Below are 25,006 nucleotides of genomic sequence, written 5' to 3' on the forward strand. Positions count from 1 at the left end.
TCACTTGTTCTTGCATTACAATCATTTCAATGATCTCATACATCTGCAGAGCTGCAGTGTTTTCCAGTGAAAAAGGTGCCGACATTGAGTTTAGGTCCGTGTGTGTCTCTTCATGTACTGCAGTCGATGATTGTTAAGCTGAATTCATTCATAGAGATTGGGTTCATGTTGGTCTGAGGGTTAACTGACATCATGAAAAGTAAAAATAAAAGTCACTGATACAATTTGAAGTGCAAGTATCACATATCACGATGTGAATGTGATCTTATACATACGATCCAATTTATTCTGCATTAGATCTTCACCATTGATCATCAACTCAATCAACTAACGCTGTTATTTTTATTGTGTGGAGAAATGGACTCATTCTGTGTAATGAACATAAACACAAACTTTATGACTCAATTCCTCGACTCATGATGGCTTTCTTTGTGTTCCTCTCTGGTCTCAATAGGATGATGTAACATTTGGGTCCAAACAGCGCCCCCAGGAGGCCAAAACTAGACGCCAGGATGGCAAATACCTCCACTGCATCTGCGTATTTGCCTGGTGAGCTGATATACGCCGGGACGAAGGCCACCCACACCGCGCAGAAGATCAACATGCTGAAAGTGATGAGTTTGGCTTCGTTGAAACTGTCGGGGAGATTCCTCGCCAGAAAAGCTAACAGGAAGCTGAGCACAGCCAGTAATCCAATGTAGCCAAGCAACACGGCAAAGCCAATCGTGGAGCCGACTACACACTCATACACTATCTTGTCATTGTGGTACTGGGTGTTTTTATGAGGAGCTGGTGAAGCAGACACAAGCCAGGCAGTGCAGATCGCTGCTTGAACAGAAGTAAGAACCAGAACTGTCCCTCTCTGCTGCCCAGAGCCAAACCACTTCAGAGTGGCTCCCCCTCCTGGCTTGGAGGCCTTGAACACAGCCAGCACCACCATGGTTTGAACCAGGATACACGACACACAAAGCACAAAGCTGATGCCAAACGCTGCATGTCTCAGCTGGCACGTCCATGCTCTGGGTCGCCCGATGAAAAGCAAAGAGCAAAGGAAACATAACTTCAATGACAGCAGGAGCTGGAAGCTGAGTTCTGAATTGTTGGCTCTAACTATAGGTGTGCTGCGGTGATGGATGAAGATGCCCAGGACGACAACACAGATAAACGTGCCCAGCAGGGACGTGGTTGTCAGGCAGATACCCAGAGGCTCATGGTAGGAGAGGAACTCTGTTTTCTTTGGAACGCAGCGGTCATTCTGGGGACTGGACCAGAAATCCTCTGGACAGCTGGTGCACTCCATGGAGTCTAGAACAGGGAAAACGTGGAGATATATGTTTATATTATATGTATATGTCCAAACTACAATGTTTAAAATTTAACACTAACCTGTTGTATTGGTGATTTGTCCTTCAGAACAAGGGATGCAGTCAAAACAACACAGAGCTTTCCCCTTCTTTCGGGCCACGCGGGTGCCTGGAGGACAGCTCTCACTGCACACTGACCGAGGAGGCTGCACGGATACAAATTTACATCCATCATTACTTCACCTTACTAGACTGAGTTATTGAGTTATATAATGGTCTGTAAAGTCAGAAATAACCTGTTTGGATTCAAAGTTCCAGAAGATCTTCTCATCATGAAGTGTGAGTTCTTCACCTTTAGAGGCGGATTTCTTAACCTCACCCACATTCTGAACGTTAGTTCCTCCATCAGGGAGCACCTGCCAGTTCATGATGTCATAGATCGGTAAGACATCACCATTCTCATCAAATGACACCTCATCACCAAACGGTGTGGTGAAGTTGATGCTTTCCAAGTAATATACAAGCTATAAAAATCAGAATTAGGGATAGAAAGAAAACCAAAGAGGGCATATGAAAATATTGCATTTATTAACATGACTGTTATGAATTATCAGTTATGCAAAGTTTAATATCATCAGTGACATGATATTATTCTCTCTGATCTGATAAAAAATGTGGAAAATGATAATTACCCCATAGTGGAACTAATAAAGTATTATCTTATATTATACTATCTTATCTTATCTTATAAAGCCCACTTTTATCATATGGTTAATATTTCAACAATTCTATATTACAATAAAAATATATCAAATGACACTAAATGCTGCTCTGCTCTAAATACTAAATACAGATACACATCAACAGGCAGAGTGTAATCTGATATCTCACCTGCCACAGCTCCAGTCTGTGTAAGTCCACACAGCTGTGCCCGCTGAAAGGTCCTCTCCCTGGCTCACACTGCAGCATGTCACGCAGGGCGTAAGCCAGAGCATACACAGCCTTGTACACGTTGTACTCTGGCCTGAGGTTTGAAACGTCCATAAACTCAGTCTCCACAGTCTCCAGGTCTTCCTGCCCGGTGCACATCGCTCCTCCAGCCTCCACCCAACCTGACGGGGGTGGCGCAAATCTACACTGAAATGTGTGTTCCCAAAACTGATTTACCTGGAATATATTGAAAACTGAATGTTTTTAATGATGACATTGGATCATTCCTGCAAATACACCACATCGGATTGCAAGGTCAAACTCTCACCAGGCTATTGCCGTAGCTGTTGTTGTGGTAAAGATCAGGACGTATTGTTAACAGAAAATGCCTGAGTCCTGGTATTTCTCCCCGACGGATGGCGATGCCCAGTGTTCCACCCAGGTAGGGCATGAGGCGGGGGGTGTGGAGCACAGCAGCCGATGTCCAGGCTTCACTGGCCATCCACTGCAGGCCTGTCACATTCTGCCTCACCACCTGGAGATTGCATGACACCAAATATACGAATTCATACTGTCATTCCACCACAGCACAATCCAGAGTTCATTGTAATTTGCAATATTACTGCACATTTAGCAACCGTTTGCAAAAGCTAAACATTAAAGAGTTTGTTACGTTGTTATGAAATTGTATTTTCAGTCCAACCTCTTCCATCAGGTTAATCATGTGACTCTCATGTGCGAACACGATGACCACACGAGCTGTGGATTTCTTCATCATGTTCACAATCCTCGCCAGCTCAGCTCGGTCGTCGCCCCAGGGCAGAATCTCCATGTAGGCCAGACAACCTCCACCAGACGGACCCAGGTCAGACTGGAAGGATCGGGCGGCGTGGACCCCGTAGTCATCGCCGCTGATGAGCAGACCTGCCCACGTCCAGCCGAAGCGTTTGAGAAGCTGAATCATAGCACGCACCTAGATACAGTGAAGGAGTTAGTGCACAGGCTGGAAAAATCTCTCATCAGAAATCCTGCCAGACAGGTGCCATGTTTAATTACTGTATGTAAATGTTGTAATCTGACACCATACAACCACCAATTAGAAAAACATTGTTCCCTGTTATACACAAACTGGTGGTTGTAATCTGACACCATACAACCACCAATTAGAAAAACATTGTTCCCTGTTATACACAAACTATATCTCATGACAGTATGAATGCTCTTGATAGATCTTCACCTGGAAAGCATCACTCGGGATCGTCCTAAAGAAGGAGGGAAACCTTTGCCGATCACTCAGACAGGAACATGTTGCAAAATAACTGACCTGCAAATAACAAAACAAAAAAACTGTACATCCTGAAAACGTGCAAAGCCTTCACTGGTTCAGTCAACATTATATGATTGATTACTCCAGGTTAACAACTTCATTAAATCTGAACTTTAATCAAAATGATCCAAAGTATATTTTATTTTCTAATATGTGATTATATAATACAATATAATGTGTTTAATCCATGTAAAGTGTCTTTGAGGAGGGGGTTATGAGTTATTATTTGATTATATATCATTATTATTCAAAACAATGGTTACGTGATAAAGGAGAAGAACTCACCATAGGCACCCTGTATAAACCTAAGACAGTGGAGATTGCGATAGAACGTCTGGAGGAAGAATCGCCCACGACCCCCAGGACAGGAGGGGCTCCCACACATGTGTCGTGTAAAGTCACTCGCTCCTCTTGGCCGTTGGCTAAAAACATCGCTGCACTGAATCCGATTCCTAGTCTGCGGCAGTTATCGTACAGACTGTATCCCAGAGTCACATTGGGCAGCAGGTTGGAGTTTCTGTTGATCTCATCGATGGCAAAGGCCATGGTCTGGGCCTGTCTGAATCCTATCACATCAAAACTAACACACAAAACACACACTGATGAAAATGAAAACATGACAGATGAAAGATTTTGGAAAACCAGTTGAATAGCAACAACAGTAATAATAATATGTGAATGAAAAAATATACATGATTAGAATGGCATAAAGAATATATATATTGTTTTGTTAATTTCTCCTCTGCTTCTTCTGACGGACTCACCCGTGGCAGGTCGGCTGACGTGGCTCTGATGTATACGACAGGTCTGGATAGGCAGAGAAGAAGTGGGCTGCAAACAGCCCACCCAGGACCAACTCCTCAGTCCTTGTGCATCCCATTTAGATGGGAAACTGTCGCTGTATTGCTGCAGGACAGAATAAAGAGGAGGACAGAGCCGAGGAAAAGCAGGAATACATCAACATTTGAAAGAGCAAGCAAGTGTCTATAACTGCCCTCATGACTTTCCTCAGCTTTGTTCTGAGGCTGCAGACCTGTAGTTTCATTTGCTATGTCGCCACACTTTATTGACATGCAGTGTTTAATAACAATCCTGCACACACCCATCAGGGCAGAGGGAAGTATAAGGCAGGGCCTAAAATCCTATTTACCTAGAGACCCATCTGTGTCTAAGAACTTCGATAATAGTAAATTATATGATAAAATACAATAATGTACACAAGGGCATAATATTTATCACTTTTTATAATTTTTATTATTATTATTATGTGTAATAATAGACCTAAGATATTCAAGCACTTTTGATAATACTATAACAATGTTGCATTGTATTAATGTATATAAGTGTATCTTTATATATATATACAAAAAATAATACGCACGCACGCACACTTATGCACACACACACACACACACACACACACACAGAGCTGTACATATCCATTTCAGTTTTGTGTTTTACAGACTGTGATACAGTGTGGGACAATGACTTGATTCAGTATCACTGGTATCACTACCATGAAGTAATTAGTGGAACAAAATTGTAATCGCCATGTTTTTCATCTGCTATTTATTGTAAGACTCAGCATTAGGAAATTATTCACTGTTTCCCAGACTTACCTGTAAGTGCTTTAGTTGACAGGTTCCTGGTCACTGATGTAGGTAAAGTCCTCATATAGATGACAACTGAGTTGTATATTTTTGTCCCCGGCCTTTAGGAAGGAGAAGTCATGTCCATATTTTCCAGAAGAAATGCTTGAATTAGACTGTGGACCATTGTGGCGAGCTAACACTGATCCTGGATTCACTTATGAAGTCAGATGACGTCTCCATTTATCATTACTGTGATTATCAAAGAAATAATGGTAACGGGCCTGCTGAAATTTAGGAGTTACTGACAAAGTAGAGTTGAAAATTACTTTATTTCTTCTTAAAGCATTACTGTCAACAGTGTTCTTGTCCCAGGGAATTAACAAATATATAATTAGAGAAAAAAACACGATATTAACATGTAATAATATACAACCATGTCAGTCTTTTTAATAAACACATCTTTATTGTTTTAGTTTAATCTGATAATCACGGTGGGATTAAAAAACACAGAGTGGATCAGATTGTTTCACAGACTTATCTCAAGAGTTACTTTTGTCACTTTGTGGGCCTGACTCATGATGGCTTTCTTTGTGTTCCTCTCTGGTCTCAATAGGATGATGTAACATTTGGGTCCAAACAGCGCCACCAAGAGGCCAAAACTAGAGGCCAGGATGGCAAATACCTCCACTGCATCTGCGTATTTGCCTGGTGGGTTATTGTGAAGTGGGATGAAGGCCACCCACACTGCGCAGAAGATCAACATGCTGAAAGTGATGAGTTTGGCTTCGTTGAAGTTTGTCAGGAGATTCTCATGAAAAGCTAACAGGAAGCTGAGCACAGCCAGTAATCCCAATAACAGCCAAGCAACTTTGTAAGCCAATCGTGGAGCCGACTACACACTCATACTATCTTGTCATTGTGGTACTGGGTATTTTATGAAAGGAGCTGAGTGAAGCAGGGCCCCAGCCAGGCAGTGCAGATTGCTTGAACCAGAAGTAAGAACCAGAACTGTCCTCTCTGCTGCACAGAGCCAAGCCACTTCAAGGTGACTCCCCTCCTGGCTGGGCCTTGAGCCACTCCAGCACCACCATGGTTTCCCAACAGGACCACGACACACAAGCACAAAGCTGATACCAAACACTGCATGTCTCAGCCAGCACGTCCATGCTCTGGTCGTCAGATGAACAGCAAGAGCAAAGGAAACATAACTTCAGTGACACCAAGAGCAGGAAGCTGAGTTCTGAATTGTTTGCACGCACCATGGGGTGCTGCGGTGATGAGATGAAAGTGCCCAGGACGACAGCAGAAAATCGTGCCCAACTTAGGAGGCGGTGAGGTGAGGCAGATACCCAGAGGCTCATGGTAGGAGAGGAACTCTGTTTCTTTGGAACACAGTGGTCGCTGGGGGACCAGACCAAAATCTCGGACAGCTGCTGCACTCCCACACTGGAGTCTATAGAAAGAAAAGAAGAAAAGGGAAATTATCGATTTTTCTGCAAGAGAAAATGTGTTACCAACGAAAACACTCTATTGGTTAAACTTACAATCGAATTAAGTTCTTTCAAAATAGTTGAGAATTGTGTTAATACCAACTTAATTCATGTGTATTTTTAAGTTGGTGCAACAATTTTATTTTCAGTGCAGGATGTACCCCGCCCCTCACCCAATGTCCTCTGGGATTGGCTCTACCCCCTCTCCCTCAAAGCAGTATAGATGCATGGATGGATGGGTGGATAATATATGATGGTGTTTTATAACATTGGACTGATACCAACCTGTTTCATTTGTGAACTCTCCCCTCCAGAACAAGGAACACAGTCAAGAACCTTTGAGTTCCCCTTCTTTCTGGCCATGCGGGTTCCTGGAGGACAGCTCTCACTGCAGACTGACCGAGGAGGCTGCAGTCATCGTCATAAAACATTATTAACGTTATTCTACAACATTTGATATTAATATCACATGCCATATACAACAGGACATAAAACACAGCAAACATATTTAACCTGATTGGATTCAAAGTTCCAGAAGATCTTCTCGTCATGAAGTGTGAGTTCTTCACCTTTAGCTGCTGATTTCTTAACCTCACCCACACGGTGAACTTTAGTTCCTCCATCAGGGAGCCACTGCCAGTTCATGATGTCATAGATTGGTAAGGCATCGCCGTTTTCATCAAAGGACACTTCATCACCAAACGGTGTGGTGAAGTTGACCTTTTCCAAGTAATACATAAGCTACAATGGGGAGAAAACGGAAGATACAAATATTATCATGGAGAACATGTTCCTTTCTTGATTGAGCACAAGCTTTCAGAATTTCATACAAACTACATGAAAATGTATCATCCGTAAATGTACAATACACTTTAATTTGTTACCTTTAATTACCTGTGTCAAAGAGGTTATGTTTTCACCCCTGTTCATTTGTTTGTTGGTATGTTTGTAAACCAGATTACATAAAAACTACTGATTATCACAAATGTGGTGGTAGAATTCAAACAAATAAAATATATTTCTGGATCAGGAGGCAGATCCATGAATTTTCCTCATTTTCCAAGGGAATAATTTATGGATCTTGATTTAAAAAAAATACAGCCACATTTATGGGACTGATATCTAGTGTGTACAATTTTGTACAGCTTGGTATACGCTCTATTGAGCTCCATGCTACGACAAATAAAGTGAATATTGTGTATTTTGTCTTGTGACATGAGATTTTTTCTTTCACTGAAAGAAAATATGGAGAGTAAACGCTACCAGGCCTCGTCATATCACAGTTTATAATATCATAGTGTCAAACACAGGATCAGTTTAAAAAAAGGTTAAGTGTAAATTGATTTCACACCTGCCATGGCTCCAGGCTTTGCACAGCAGCACAGCTGTGGCCGCTGAAAGGTCCTCCCCCTGGCTCACAGCGCAGCAAGTCATCCAGCGCGTGCGCCAGAGCATACACTGCCTTGTAGATATTGTACTCAGGCCGGAGGTTAGAGACATCTAAAAGATTCGTCTCCACATTCTCTATGTCTTCATCTCCAGTGCACAGCGCTCCTGCTGCTTCCATCCAAGCTGCCGGAGCTGGAGCAAATCTACACTGAAATGTGTGTTCCCAAAACTGCCTCACCTGGAATGCATTTAGACACGGAAATAACAGTATTTCATCATTATATAATCACAGATCTGCTTGTAAGATTATAATCTCACCATGCTGTTTCCATTGTTAGTGTTGTCTTCTCTGTCAGGACGGATGTGTAACAGAAAATCCCTGAGTCCTGGTATTTCTCCACGACGGATGGCGATGCCCAGTGTTCCTCCCAGGTACGGCATGAGGTCGGGGGACTGCAGCACAGCAGCTGATGTCCAGGCTTCACTGGCCATCCACTGCAGGCCTGTCACATTCTGCCTCACCACCTGTGCATTGCATTATATTGAATTAAATTTTTTTCAGACTTATGTATAACAGCTAGAGTTATAAAATATAGAAAATACAAAACTCAGACCAGTGTAATACACCTACTAAGAGACACGTGCACAATTTAAAATGAGGCTGACTCTAAAAACTTAAGTCACAACAAGAGTTAGATAAGTAAATACCTCTTTCATTAACTGTATCATGTGGATCTGATGTGCAAACACGATGACCACACGAGCTGTGGATTTCTTCATCACCTCCACAATCCTCCCTATTTCGACCGGGTCGTCCCCCCAGGGTAAGATCTCTGTGTAGGCCAGACAACCTCCACCGGACGCAGTCAAGTCAGACTGAAAAGATCTGGAAACGTGGAGTCCATAGTCATCATCACTGACCAGCAGACCTGCCCACGTCCAGCCAAAATGTTGGAGTATCTGAATCATGGCACGTACCTAAGTGAACAGAGGGAGGGATGAGTGCAAAGATTCATGTCTCTTCTTATTGTGGTCTTTTATTTAAAGCCAGTATTGAGTCTGAGGAAACATATTTTTTAATCCAGGGGACATCTTTGATGTGCACACAACTTCCTGTGAGCCATAATTTGAATTTGTTATCTCTAGACAGAGTTTCACCTGAAAAGCATCACTTGGTATTGTTCTGAAGAAGGACGGGAATCTTTGACGGTTACTCAGGCAGGAACACGTTGCAAAATAACTCACCTATAAAAAAACAACAACATATGGTATCTATACAGGATTTGCTTTTCATAAAGGTCAGCAGAATTAATTTAATAATTCATTAAAATAAAAAAAGTCCTTGCATTACAATGTATATGTCGTAATCAAACTATTTTAACATGTCAGATTTATTCAAATTAAGGCATCAGAAGCAAAGCTAAGACCGAAAAGAAACTTACAATGGGCAATTTGAATAAACCTATCACATCAGAGATGGCGATAGAAAACGTTGAGAAGGAATCACCCACAATCCCCAGGACTGGAGGAGGCCCCACACAGGCCTCCTGAAGCAGAGAGTGCTCCTCTCGACCGCTGGCCAGAGACAACGCGGCACTGAATCCAATCACCAGCGTGGCACAGTTATCGTACAGACTGTATCCCAGAGTCACATTAGGCAGCAGGTCGGCGCTTCTGTTGATCTCTTCGATAGCAAAGGCCATGGTCATGGCATGTCTGAACCCTGGAGGTTCAAAGCTAACACATAAACAGACACAATTCACCACTGTGAAGTTATATATGTTGATATGATATAATAAAACTGTTTCATTCTGCAGGAGTGTGAGACTTACCCCTGGCAGCTGAGCTGAGTCGGCTCTGAGGTGAACGTCAGCTCAGGGAACACAGAGGGGAAGTGGATTTCAAACAACCCACCCAGAATCACATCACCAGGCTTGTGCATCCCATTGAGATAAAACTGCCTCCTTAGCTTACAGGATGAGGAGTGAGAGGAAGACTCAGATGAGAAAAGTGAGGGCGGGAGCATAATCAACAATGAGAAGCCATGAAAGAAGAAAAATGTGTCTCGAAATGGCCCCATTGCTGCCGTCCCTCCCTCCAGCCCCGTCTCTGATCTTAATGCAGGAGTGCTTGATTTTATATGCAGGGGGATTTTCTTGATAGTTTCATACCGCCCATCAGGGCTTGGGCAGACATTTGGGGGAGGGAAAGCTCATATCCAATTTATACACATGATTACATAATTCACGCACTTTGATTTGAATTATTTTGCTTTTGTGAAGTTGGAGGTCATCTTGAGTTTCTGTCTCTCGGTCACCATGAACTATCTCGTATGGAAAGATCAATAAATTGTCATTTTGTAGATAACAATAAGTATGAATGACAATGGAGATTAAAGACAAGAACAAAGCAAAGGCATCAAGTGCTACTCATGAAATTGAGACATTATCATGTCGGGTTTAAGTGAACTTTTGGTGTCTATGCTTTTTTGAATGGGGATTTATTCTCTCTCACTAATAAACCTCCTTATAGAGAGGAATCGGTGACCTGTCATTTAAAAGTACAACTCTACAGTCTGTTGAATTAGTAAAAGCTGAACTAAACAATTGCACATTTACCAGTGTTTTGGGTGAACTCATGTTTTAAGGGTGGTTTCCTGTAAAATACAAAGTGACTCTTAAGTAATAATTACTACCTTCCATCTCATTGTGTTTGCCAAAATTACTCCAGCAGAGATTTAGTTCACAAAACACACTGTTTGTATGACTGTGGGCTGTTATTGTCCTATTTATTCATTCCTTTTTAATTATTGTTTGAATTGCTGTGTTTTGAGTTGCATTTATCATACTATATTTTGAATTGGTTTCTGTTTCCGTATGGGCTCTGGGTTTGTTTGAGCTGAACTCTGCTCTTGGCTTGAACGGGGCTGGGATCAAGTGTAAGCTGCAGGGTACGGCTCATCCACCTGCCTCCTCAATAGACGGGGACTATGTGGTTGGGGGGGTTTTCTCCATACACTACTACATGCATACAGTGAGGTATAACTACACCACGGAGCCTGAGCCTCTGAGGTGCACGGGGAGGTTTGTATAACAGGAAGAAGTGGGGAATAAAAGGATGTTAGAGTGTGTGGGGATATGAATGTTTTAAATTTGTATATTGTGCTTAAAATCTTGAGGTTTTCATTTTTTAATGTTAAGTTACACGTGTTATATTAAAAATGTGTACAGTGTGGCTATAGGAGGAAATATTATGATTTGTGTTTCTTAAATGTAAACAGTTGTTTACAACATCTTATTTATTAATATTTCACAGAATAATAGATTAATGCTGTGAAAATATTCATCATTTGTTGTGTGAAATGAATTAACTATTGTCATGCATTAAATCTTCTGTGAATTTATCATTATTCTTCTTATTATTATTAATAGTAGTAGTATTTGTAGTAGAAGTAGTATTATGGGGCTATTCTTATGATGATGTTATGATGAAGTATGCTGTTCTTGTTTTTAATTTGTTCTCTCTGTGAAGCACTTTGTAAAATCAAGTTATTATTATAATTATTATTATTATTAGTTGTTGTAGTAGTAGTTGTTGTAGTAGTACTAGTAGTACTATTTTCATTAGTAGTGGTATTATTAGTACAATTAGTATGTCTGTGGATTTTCCGTTAATATGATTAGGCTATGATGATAATTGTGAGTATTATTATAACTATTAGTAGTAGTAGTAGTACTCCTGTTTGTATTATTAGTATTATTCTTAGGCCTGTGATTCTCCCATTAGAACACGTGATCCCATCCTATGTAAACTTGTTTACATACATGTGTGCATGTGCAGCATCGACTCCCGTGAGCTGCGCTTCTCACGCGCCATGATCTTCGCCATCGAGGAGATCAACAACAGCTCGAACCTGCTGCCGGGCGTCACGCTCGGTTACCACATCTGACTTCGTGCGCCTCGGTGCCCGATGGCGGTCGTCTAGCCTTCCAGCTGCTCCAACGGCCAGGACCCGGAGTTCAGCCCCGGCAACGACCACAACTGCTCCCAGTCCGAAGATGGTGATGGCCATCGTTAGCGAGTCGGCTCCGCCATCCATCAACATGTCGCGCGTCGCCAGACGCTAACGCATCCCTCCAAGTAAATCTATTTGTGTTTCTACTCAATTCATTCATTATAAACCAGTGCGATTCACAGTTGTTTTTAGTTGCACAAGTAGTTACTTCCAAAAGTAGAGGTGAAATTTACTTTATTTCTTCTTAAAGTATTACTGTCAACAATGTTCTTGTCCCAGGGAATTAACAAATATATAATTAGAGAAAAAAACACTATAATTGAATTCAATAATATACAACCATGTCAGTCTTTTTAATAAACACATCTTTACTGTTTGAGTTTAATCTGATAATCACGGTGGGATTAAAAAACACAGAGTGGATTAGATTGTTTCACAGATTTATCTCAAGAGTTAGTTTTGTCACTTTGTGGGGCCTCGACTCATGATGGCTTTCTTTGTGTTCCTCTCTGGTCTCAATAGGATGATGTAACATTTGGGTCCAAACAGCGCCACCAAGAGGCCAAAACTAGAGGCCAGGATGGCAAATACCTCCACTGCATCTGCGTATTTGCCTGGTGAGTTGACGTAAGTGGGGACGAAGGCCACCCACACTGCGCAGAAGATCAACATGCTGAAAGTGATGAGTTTGGCCTCGTTGAAGTTGTCGGGGAGATTCCTCGCCAGAAAAGCTAACAGGAAGCTGAGGATCGCCAGTAATCCAGTAGCAGCCAAGCAACACTGCAAAGCCAATCGTGGAGCCGACTGCACACTCATACACTATCTTGTCATTGTGGTACTGGGTGTTTTTATGAGGAGCTGGTGAAGCAGACACAAGCCAGGCAGTGCAGATCGCTGCTTGAACTGATAAGAACCAGAACTGTCCCTCTCTGCTGCTGAGCCAAACCACTTCAGGTGGCTCCCCCTCCTAGCTTGGAGGCCTTGAACACCGCCAGCACCACCATGGTTTAACCAGGATACACGACACACAAAGCACAAAGCTGATGCCAAACACTGCATGTCTCAGCTGGCACGTCCATGCTCTGGGTCGTCCGATGAACAGCAAAGAGCAAAGGAAACATAACTTCAGTGACACCAAGAGCAGGAAGCTGAGTTCTGAATTGTTTGCACGCACCATGGGGGTGCTGCGGTGATGGATGAAGATGCCCAGGACGACAGCAGAGAAAATCGTGCCCAGCAGGGAGGCGGTGGTCAGGCAGATACCCAGAGGCTCATGGTAGGAGAGGAACTCTGTTTTCTTTGGAACACAGTGGTCGCACTGGGGACCGGACCAGAAATCCTCTGGACAGCTGCTGCACTCCATGGAGTCTATAGAAAAGAAGAAAAAAAAAAGGAAATTATCGTTTTTTCTGCAAGAAAATGTGTTACCAACTTGAAAACACTTACTCTATTGGTTAAACTTAAATGAATTAAGTTCTTTCAAAATAAAGTTAGAAATTGTGTTTATATAACTTAATTCATGTGTATTTTTAAGTTGGTGCAACAATTTTATTTTTTCAGTGCAGGATGTACCCCGCCCCTCACCCAATGTCCTCTGGGATTGGCTCTACCCCGTCCCTCCACCCTCAAAGCAGTATAGATGATGCATGGATGGATGGGTGGATAATATATGATGGTGTTTTATAACATTGGACTGATACCAACCTGTTTCATTTGTGAACTCTCCCTCAGAACAAGGAACACAGTCAAAACAGCACACAGGTTCCCCCTTCTTTCTGGCCATGCGGGTTCCTGGAGGACAGCTCTCACTGCAGACTGACCGAGGAGGCTGCAGTCATCGTCATAAAACAGTTATTCTACAACATTTGATATTAATATCACATGCCATATACAACAGGACATAAAACACAGCAAACATATTTAACCTGATTGGATTCAAAGTTCCAGAAGATCTTCTCGTCATGAAGTGTGAGTTCTTCACCTTTAGCTGCTGATTTCATAACCTCACCCACACGGTGAACTTTAGTTCCTCCATCAGGGAGCCACTGCCAGTTCATGATGTCATAGATTGGTAAGGCATCGCCGTTTTCATCAAATGATACTTCATCACCAAACGGTGTGGTGAAGTTGACCTTTTCCAAGTAATACATAAGCTACAATGGGGAGAAAACGGAAGATACAAATATTATCATGGAGAACATGTTCCTTTCTTGATTGAGCACAAGCTTTCAGAATTCAAAATGTAGTCATACAAACTACATGAAAATGTATCATCCGTAAATGTACAATACACTTTAATCTGTTGCCTTTAATTACCTATGCCAAAGAGGTTATGTTTTCAACCCTGTCCATTTGTTTGTTGGTTTGTTTGTAAGCCAGATTACATAAAAACTACTGATTATCACAAAACTTGGAGGTAGAATGCAAAGAAAACAATACATTTCTGGATCAGGAGGCGGATCCATGAATTTTTTTCACATTCTTAACATTGCGGGCATTTTCCTCATTTTCCAAAGGAATAATTTCTGGATCTTGATTTAAAAAAAATTCAGCCACATTTAAGGGACAGATATCTAGTGTGTACAATTTGGTACAGCTTGGTATGGGATCTACTGAGTTCCATGCTATGACAAATATAGTGAATATTGTGTATTTTGTCTTGTGACTTGAGATTTTTTCTTTTACTAAAAGAAAATAAGAGTAAATGCTACCAGGCCTCATTATATCACAGTTTATAATATCATAGTGTCAAACATGGGGGATCAGTTTAAATTGATTTCACACCTGCCATGGCTCCAGGCTTTGCACAGCAGCACAGCTGTGGCCGCTGAAAGGTCCTCCCCCTGGCTCACAGTGCAGCAAGTCATCGAGCGCGTGCGCCAGAGCATACACTGCCTTGTAGATATTGTACTCAGGCCGGAGGTTAGAGACATCTAAAAACTCCGTCTCCACATTCTCTATGTCTTCATCCCCAGTGCACAGCGCTCCTGCTGCTTCCATCCAAGCTGCCGGAGCTGGAGCAAATCTACACTGAAATGTGTGTTCCCAAAACTGCCTCACCTGGAATGCATTTAGACACGGAAATAACAGTATTTCATCATTATATAATCACAGATCTGCTTGTAAGATTATAATCTCACCATGCTGTTTCCATTGTTAGTGTTGTCTTCTCTGTCAGGACGGATGTGTAACAGAAAATCCCTGAGTCCTGGTATTTCTCCCCGACGGATGGCGATGCCCAGTGTTCCTCCCAGGTACGGCATGAGGTCGGGGGACTTCAGCACAGCAGCTGATGTCCAGGCTTCACTGGCCATCCACTGCAGGCCTGTCACATTCTGCCTCACCACCTGTGCATTGCATTATATTGAATACATTTTTTTTAGAATTATGTACAACAGCTATAGTTTACTTTGTAGCACAGAACAATTATAAAATATATAAAGAAAAAAACTTAGACCAGTGTCATACTACTAAGAGACACAAGAACAATTTAAAATGAGGTTGACTCTCAAATCTTGAGTCACAACAAGAGTTAGATAAGTAAATACCTCTTTCATCAACTGTATCATGTGGATCTGATGTGCAAACACGATGACCACACGAGCTGTGGATTTCTTCATCACCTCCACAATCCTCCCTATTTCGACCGGGTCGTCCCCCCAGGGTAAGATCTCTGTGTAGGCCAGACAACCTCCACCGGACGCAGTCAAGTCAGACTGAAAAGATCTGGAAACGTGGAGTCCATAGTCATCATCACTGAGCAGCAGACCTGCCCACGTCCAGGCAAAATGTTGGAGTATCTGAATCATGGCACGTACCTAAGTGAACAGAGGGAGGGATGAGTGCAAAGATTCATGTCTCAGTTAATTCTTCTTATTGTGGTCTTTTATTTAAAGTCAGTATTGTGTCTGAGGCAACATATTTTTTAATCCAGGGGACATCTTTGATGTGCACACAACTTCCTGTGAGCCATAATTTGAATTTGTTATCTCTAGACAGAGTTTCACCTGAAAAGCATCACTTGGTATTGTTCTGAAGAAGGACGGGAATCTTTGACGGTTACTCAGGCAGGAACACGTGGCAAAATAACTCACCTATAAAAAAACAACAACATATGGTATCTATACAGGATTTGCTTTTCATAAAAGTCAGCAGAATTCATTTAATAATTCATTAAAATAAAAAAAGTCCTTGCATTACAATGTACATGTCCTAATCAAACTATTTTAACATGTCAGATTTATTCAAATTAAAGCATCAGAAGCAAAGCTAAGACCAAAAAGAAACTTACAATGGGCAATTTGAATAAACCTATCACATCAGAGGTGGCGATAGAAAACGTTGAGAAGGAATCACCCACAATCCCCAGGACTGGAGGAGGCCCCACACAGGCCTCCTGAAGCAGAGAGTGCTCCTCTCGACCGCTGGCCAGAGACAACGCGGCACTGAATCCAATCACCAGCGTGGCACAGTTATCGTACAGACTGTATCCCAGAGTCACATTAGGCAGCAGGTCGGCGCTTCTGTTGATCTCTTCGATAGCAAAGGCCATGGTCATGGCATGTCTGAACCCTGGAGGGTCAAAGCTAACACATAAACAGACACAATTCACCACTGTGAAGTTATATATGTTGATATGATATAATAAAACTGTTTCATTCTGCAGGAGTGTGAGACTTACCCCTGGCAGCTGAGCTGAGTCGGCTCACAGGGTGAGCGTCAGATCAGGGAACACGGAGTGTAGTGGACTTCAAACAACCCACCCAGAATCACATCCACCAGGCTTGTGCATCCCATTGAGATAAAACTGCCTCCTTAGCTTACCAGGATGAGAGTGAGAGGAGAACTCAGATGAGAAAAGTGAAGATTTGAAGACATAATCAACAATGAGAAGCCATGAAAGAAGAAAAATGTGTCTCGAAATGGCCCCATTGCTGCCGTCCCTCCCTCCAGCCCCGTCTCTGATCTTAATGCAGGAGTGCTTGATTTTATATGCAGGGGGATTTTCTTGATAGTTTCATACATACATCAGGGCTTGAGCGAACATTTGAGGAGAGGAAAACTTATCAATTTATACACATGATTACATAATTCATAGCACTTTGATTTGAATTATTTTGCTTTTGTGAAGTTGGAGGTCATCTTGGATTTCTGTCTCTCAGTCTCATGAACTATCTCGTATGGAAGATCAATAGAATTGTCATTTTGTAGATAACAATAAGTATGAATGACAATGGAGATTAAAGACAAGAACAAAGCAATGGCATCAAGTGCTACTCATGAAATTGAGACATTATCATGTCGGGTTTAAGTGAACTTTTGGTGTCTATGCATTTCTGAATGGGGATTTTTTCTCTCTCACTATAATAAATCTCCTTATAGAGAGGAATCGGTGACCCGTCATTTAAAAGAACAACTCTACAGTCTGTTGAATTAGTAAAAGCTGAACTAAACAATTGCACATTTACCAGTGTTTTGGGTGAACTCATGTTTTAAGGGTGGTTTCCTGTAAAATACTCTTAGCGAATCTTAAGTAATAATTACTACCTTCCATCTCATTGTGTTTGCCAAAAATTACTTAGCAGAGATTTGGTTCTGAAACACTGTTTATTGACTGTGGGCTGTTGTTGTCTATTTATTCATTCCTTTTTAATTATTGTTTGAATTGCTGTGTTTTGAGTTGCATTTATCACAGTATATTTTGAATTGGTTTCTGTTTTGGGTATTAGTTATAATTATGTAGTTTGGCAATTGCCTCCAACGAGGAGGTTATGTGTTTTGCTCTGTTCATTTGTCTGTTTTTTGGCAGGTTTATAAAACCATTAGAACAGAGTTTTTAACAAAGCTTGGTGGAATGATGGGACATTGGCCAAGGACCCATTCAATTGTGTTGGGGATCAGGTGAAAGTGGTGAATCCAGGCTTTTTTCCACCCACTTACTTTAACAATGTGAGATTAAGTGTTTTTGGACATTTTCACAAATTTCCCAGGGAATGATTCATGGATCTCAATGGGAAAAAAATCTGGCACATTAAGAAAACTGATATCCACGAGTGTGTGAAATGTTGCTTGGCTCGACTGTATTTAAAGTGGACTGTTGGGCCTTGTTTGTTTTAAATAGTAATTTAACAAGAGTAGAAGAGAAACAGAGGCACTCAGTGGAGGTTATAAAGTACATACAGCCTAAGGAACTGAAAAATACAGAGCAAGGACCTCCTCTCTGTGATGTACAGTAAGCTGACGTACAGTAGGAGGGAATCTTTAGTCTGAAAAGCTATATAAAGCAGTGAATACACACTTATTGCCCACATGCACACACTTGGGGGATGATGGGGATCTCAGCTCTCTTTGTTTGCCTCATATGGGCTCTGGGTCTGTTTGAGCTGAACTCTGCTCTTGGCTTGAACGGGTCTGGGATGAAATGTAAGCTGCAGGGTACGGCTCATCCACCTGCCTTCTCAATGGATGGGGACTATGTGGTTGGGGGGGTTTTCTCCATACACTACTACATGCACACAGTGAGGTATAACTACACCACGGAGCCTGAGCCTCTGAGGTGCATAGGGAGGTTTGTATAACAGGGAGAAGTGGGGAATAAAAGGATGTTGGACCTTGTGGGGACATAAATGTTTTAAATTTGGATATTGTGCTTAAAATCTTTTTGTTTTAATTTTTTGATGTTAAGTTACATGTGTTATATTCAAAATGTGTCCAGTGTGGCTGTAGGAGAAAAGATTATGATTTGTGATTCTTAAATGAAAACAGCTGTTTTTAACATTTATTAATATTTCCCAGAATAAGAACAGATTAACGCTGTGAAATTAGTTGTCATTAGTTGTGTGAAATTAGTTGACTATTGACATTAAATCTTCTCCTGGCTATTCTTATTATGATGTTATATATGATGAGAGTATGATCTTCTTGTTTTAATTTGTTTTCTGTGTAGGCTTACTTATGTAACAACAACTTATTATTATAATTATTATTAGTTATTGAAGTAGTAGTAGTAGTATTACTAATAATAATATATATTATATATATAAATAATATTTTCATTAGTAGTGTTATTATTTGTACAGTTAGTATGCCTGTGGTTTTTCCGCTAATATGATTAGGCTATGACGATAATTGTGATTATTATTATAACTATTAGTAGTATTAGTAGTACTCCTGTTTGTATTATTAGTATTATTCTTAGGCCTGTGATTCTCCCATTAGAACACGTGATCCCATCCTATGTAAACTCCAACATGCTTACATACATGTGTGCATGTGCAGCATCGACTCCCGTGAGCTGCGCTTCTCACGCGCCATGGTCTTCGCCATCGAGGAGATCAACAACAGCTCGAACCTGCTGCCGGGCGTCACGCTCGGTTACCACATCTACGACTCGTGCGCCTCGGTGCCGATGGCGGTGCGTCTGGCCTTCCAGCTCTCCAACGGCCAGGACCCGGAGTTCAGCCCCGGCAACGACCACAACTGCTCCCAGTCCGGAATGGTGATGGCCATCGTTGGCGAGTCCGGCTCCACGCCATCCATCAGCATGTCGCGCGTCATCGGGCCCTTTAACATCCCTCAAGTAAATCTATTTGTGTTTCTACTCAATTCATTCATTATAAACCAGTGCGATTCACAGTTGTTTTTGGAGATGAAGAATCCCACTGTGTTGCTCCAGGTGAGCCACTTTGCCACGTGCGCCTGCCTCTCCAACAAGAAGCAGTACCCGAGTTTCTTCAGGACGATCCCCAGTGACCAGTTCCAGGCCAACGCGCTGGTCAAACTGGTCAAACAATTCGGCTGGACGTGGATCGGTGCTGTGCGCTCGGATTCGGACTATGGCAACAACGGCATGGCGTCTTTCCTGGACGCAGCGCACAGAGAGGGCATCTGCGTGGAGTACTCCGAGTCCTTCTACCGCACCCACCCGCGCAGCAAGATCCAGAGAGTGGCTGAAGTGATCCGCAGGTTTCTGCACCACTGACTGTGTTGACACTGAGCTTCTGCACATTAAAATCACTAAATATGTTCAGTCACACAACATTAGAAGATTAGAAAATGGTTTTATTAAGATAGTGCAAATACAAAACAATGTAATAAATAATACTGAATAATAACTGACTCTTCATGTTTATTGATCTTATAGGCCTGGATAAAAATACTCATTGAGAAACTGTACATTCGAAACACTGATGTTTGCTGGTTTAAAAAATCTTTATCCATATTAACTGTGCATTATGCATTATATCGTCTCTCCAGGTCGACAGCCACAGTTATTGTGGCATTCATGCTCTGGGACATGAGGATCCTGTTTGAGGAGCTGTCCCGGGAGCCTCCTCCTCCTCGTCAGTGGTTAGGAAGCGAGGCCTGGGTGACTGACTCAGAGCTGCTGAGGTTCTCCTTCTGTGCCGGGGCCATTGGAATTGGCATCCAGCAAGCTGTCATCCCCGGCCTGAGGGACTTCCTGCTGGATCTGCCCGCCACCAAAGTGTCTGCGTCCCCGGTGCTGACTGAGTTCTGGGAGAGTGAATTCCACTGCAGGCTGGACCAAAGTGAGGAAGTTGTGCAGACTTATTTTTCCCTCTTAAAACATAGGTGACACTATCAGTTGTGTTGTGTTGTTGTCACAATTTGTGGAGCTGCATGGTAATTCAAGTTTATTTATGTGCTTCACAATAAACATCAAAGATGCATGAAAAATACATGAGATGACTAAACATATGAGATGAAAATATTTGAAATAAGAGAATATTTCAAATATATAATTATAAATGCAAAGCTGAAAAGAAATATAATAAAATTTACCAAGGGAGTAATAATGAAATATATATTAAATAAGTGAAAAGTAGAAGACAAATAAGATAAATAATCATACATGAAACGTAAACTTAAAAATGGAGAACATTAAGAATATAATAAAGTTATTTAAAAGGATACTGACAGTGCACATGCTGCATACTAATAATAATGTGCAGTGATATCATAGCAATAATAATTATAATGATATATAATTATAACGGAACAGCACAATACAGCATAATACTATGATAATATCATATTCATGTTTTTGTAAATATGAATACAGGTCAAGTCAGTTTCAAGGAAATTGTTCTCATTATTTTCATAAATGTAAATGTTAATTTGTTAAAAAAAAGCCCAGTCTCCTCCTCGTTGTTTTTAGGTGCAGCCACAGGAGAGAGTTTATGTGATGGAACTGAAGACATTCAGACGCTCCAGAGCCCGTACACCGACACCTCTCAGCTCCGCATCACCAACATGGTGTACAAGGCCGTTTATGCAATAGCTCATGCCATTCATAATGCAGTGTGCCAGAAAACTAACTCTACAAGAGAGTGTGACAAAGTCACCAGGACAGAGTCCAAACAGGTCGGTCCAAACAAATACTGTATGTCATATACTTACCAAGACGAAAATGTACTTTACATCATTTTACTTCCTGTCTTCTTTCATTTCACCCTAAGGTTCTTACTGAGAGCTGAAGAAAGTCAGCTTTTCCCAAGAATAGTTATGATGTGTCGTTTGATGCCAACTTGGAGACCCGGTGGCCACATATGAGCTGGTCAGCTGGCAAAAAGGAGTGCGAGTGGCTGACCAGGTTGGTGACAGTGGGGCACTACAATGCGTCGCTGCCGGTCGGCCAGGAAATCCACATCAGCAGGAACCTCACGTGGATGGAGGGTGGCACACAGGTGAGGAGCCATAACTTAACACCTCTACCAGCTGTGTAGCCATAGTGTGATATCTGTGTGAGTTTGTTTGTGTCTGTGTGACAGGTGCCTGCTTCAGTGTGCACAGACAGCTGCCCTGCAGGAACCCGTAAAGTGCTGCAGAGAGGGAAACCCATCTGCTGCTATGACTGTGTACCATGTCCTGAGGGAGAGATAAGCAATGCTACAGGTAAAATCAGAACACGAGGAATGTTCAACACCAGTTGATGAACCCACCGACTTGTAGGTAACATATCGGACAAAGCAGGTCTGAAGAAGGGCCTCTGCCTGAAACATTACCAACGACAGCCAGTGGATGGAAGCATTATGTTTTTGGGTTATTTGACGTACGTCCCATTCCTGTCAACGCATATCTCAAGAATCCCTTGAGGGAATCACTTCATGTTTGTCACAAACGTTCACTTGGACTCAATGATGTACTCATTTAATTTTGGGAGCCAAAGCTCAAGGTCATTGGTGGCCTCATAACTTTGGCCTCATAATGCTTTTGGCTTCTTGAACATGATATCTCTCGTCTGCCTTTAGGGAATTTCTTTAAAATTTGATCAGTTGTCACTTGTCACTTCAGTTGTCAGACTGGTTATTGCAGAGACATGAAAACACAGAGTGGCACCTCTAGTTCTCTGTTATACTAATAAATAATAATAAATTGGGTGTGGTTTTCTTTCAAGCCATTACTGTTTTCTTCCACCCCCCACACGTTTTTTAACATTTCATTTATGGACACTTCGAATTGTCTGGTATTCGTTACCTCTGTCCAGCACCTAGTGTTCACTATATAAAGTTTACATCAAATATAAGGCTGCTGAAAGTGTTTTTCTTAATTTATTTTTGCAGATTCTGCTGATTGCTTCCCCTGCTCTGACGAGTCCTGGCCCAACGCAGAGAGAAACACATGTCTCCCTAAGCCTGTAGAGTTTCTCTCCATCCATGAGGTCCTGGGAATCATCCTGGCTGCGTTCTCTGTTGGCGGTGTGTGTCTCGCCGTCATAACAGCGGCTGTATTCTTTCGTCACAGGAAGTCCCCGATCGTCCGGGCGAACAACTCCGAGCTGAGCTTCCTGCTGCTCTTCTCGCTGACTCTGTGTTTCTTATGTTCACTAACTTTCATGGGAGCGCCCTCCGAGTGGTCCTGCATGCTGCGACACACCGCGTTCGGCATCACCTTCGTCCTCTGCATCTCGTGTGTTCTTGGGAAAACTATAGTGGTGTTAATGGCCTTTAAAGCGACACTTCCAGGTCGAAACATCATGAAATGGTTCGGTCCTCCGCAGCAAAGAATGACTGTGGTGTCCTTCACGTTTATTCAAGTTTTAATATGCATTATTTGGTTGGTTGTCAGTCCCCCTTTTCCGATGAAAAACCTGACCATATACAAGGAGAGAATCATCCTGGAGTGTGCGTTGGGTTCAGCTATTGGGTTCTGGGCTGTGCTCGGGTACATAGGCCTGTTGGCTTTCTTTTGCTTTGTGTTAGCTGTCCTAGCTCGGAAGCTACCTGATAATTTTAATGAGGCAAAGCTCATAACGTTCAGCATGTTGATATTCTGTGCCGTCTGGATCGCTTTTATTCCAGCTTACGTCAGCTCTCCTGGTAAATTCACTGTGGCTGTGGAGATTTTTGCCATCTTGGCCTCCAGCTTTGGACTAATTCTGTGTATATTTGCTCCAAAGTGTTACATCATATTGTTTAAACCCGAAAAGAACACCAAGAAACATTTGATGAACAAGAATGAATCCTAGTACATCTGAGCTCCGGGAATATTTATGATGGCAGCATACAAGAGTTTATATTGTGTAAGTTCTTCGACTAGTTGCATGATTTTTCATATATTGTAATTTTGTGAATGTCTTTTTAATCTGTTGTTTTCTTATTATACAAATAATTTACCTTTTGTGCTGGAAATATGAAATAAACTAAAGAAAGTTTTGCAACAAAAAGAGTTTTGTCTTCACTATAAAACATAAAAACAAAATGCACATCATAGTATATAAGATGTGATATAATTAAAATAAAGACTTGTTACATTGCCATCAAGTGTTATTGTCAGTGTTTGCAAACTCCTGTCCTGAAATGTTAACAAATACTTTAGCACTTTTCTTGTCTTGTTAACCACTCAAAGAGCTTCACTGTACAGTTTTGTCATCTACCCACCCACACCCACACACACACACACGTTCATACAAGGCTTCCACATGCAGCACTTTCTCTATCACACATCCTTCATACACTGCCGTCAGCTGTCTTTTGGGCTCAGTGTCTTGCCCAATGACGCCTTGGCATGTGTGGAATGAGAGACACGGGAATCAAACCCATCTCGACCTCCCGAGCCACAGCCGACCCTTCAGTTCATGCATTGAAGGGAAAAGGTTGATGTTTTCCTTCAGGTTTAAAATTAGCCAATCTCATCACACAGTGACAATAATCAGGTTTATTTGAAAGAAAAAGCCTTTCATATGTGAAGGGTAAATTTTGCATGATTAAGAGTGTCCTATATTCTGTAAATTTAAGTTAAACATCAACAATGCACAACTGTGGATCAGCTATGACATATGACCACTAGATGGAAGCAGTCAACCAATCCCCTTAATCAGGTCTGTTGTGGAAACCATGTTGGAGGAAAATAAATATCAATAATTCCCTTCACAATTTCATGTTTCCTCTCTTGTTGGATCTCAGAGTGAGTTGGTTTGTTTTCAGGGTTTTGCTCTGATGAAAACAAACAATTCTGTTTGACAAATAAAACACAAATTTTATAATCAATCAATATTTTCCAGCCCAAGCACTTTCATGAGGTTACTCATGTGAAACTCAAACTGACGACACAAGCTGTGGATTTCCTCGTCACATTCAAAATCCTCCTTAGCTCAGCTGGGTTTTCACCCCAGGGCAAAAGTTCTCTGTTGGACAACTGCAGCGTCGTCGTCACTCATCAGCCGACAGCAGAGAAAGTGAACAGAGGAAACTACACATTTTCCATGTGGTACTATATAATGTTCTTGTTTTACTGGTTGAAGAAGGGACAGGCGGGTGGGAACGTTTACTTTGAACATTTAATAATGGAAAATAAAACCATTCTCTGATGACAAGTCAGGGGGAAAAATAGAAACTTAGTTTGCATAAACCTGTCACACTTTTCATTATACATGTTGAGTTTAACAACATTAATCTCCATTAACTACTAACAAATTGTGTATTAACTGTAAGACACGC

The 25,006-nt window shown here is 41.7% G+C and overlaps 3 pseudogenes; 1 reads left to right on the top strand and 2 right to left on the bottom strand.

Annotated features, from left to right (window-relative positions):
- Positions 1-346: 346 nt before the first annotated feature.
- Positions 347-10,404, bottom strand: LOC124851055 (annotated as a pseudogene).
- Positions 10,405-12,264: 1,860 nt separating this feature from the next.
- LOC118106516 lies at positions 12,265-16,599 on the bottom strand (annotated as a pseudogene).
- Positions 16,600-18,373: 1,774 nt separating this feature from the next.
- LOC124851629 lies at positions 18,374-23,555 on the top strand (annotated as a pseudogene).
- The last annotated feature ends 1,451 nt before the right edge of the window (positions 23,556-25,006 follow it).

This window comes from Hippoglossus stenolepis, chromosome 4 (assembly GCF_022539355.2).
Source record: "Hippoglossus stenolepis isolate QCI-W04-F060 chromosome 4, HSTE1.2, whole genome shotgun sequence".
NCBI classification, from domain to species: Eukaryota; Metazoa; Chordata; class Actinopteri; order Pleuronectiformes; family Pleuronectidae; genus Hippoglossus; species Hippoglossus stenolepis.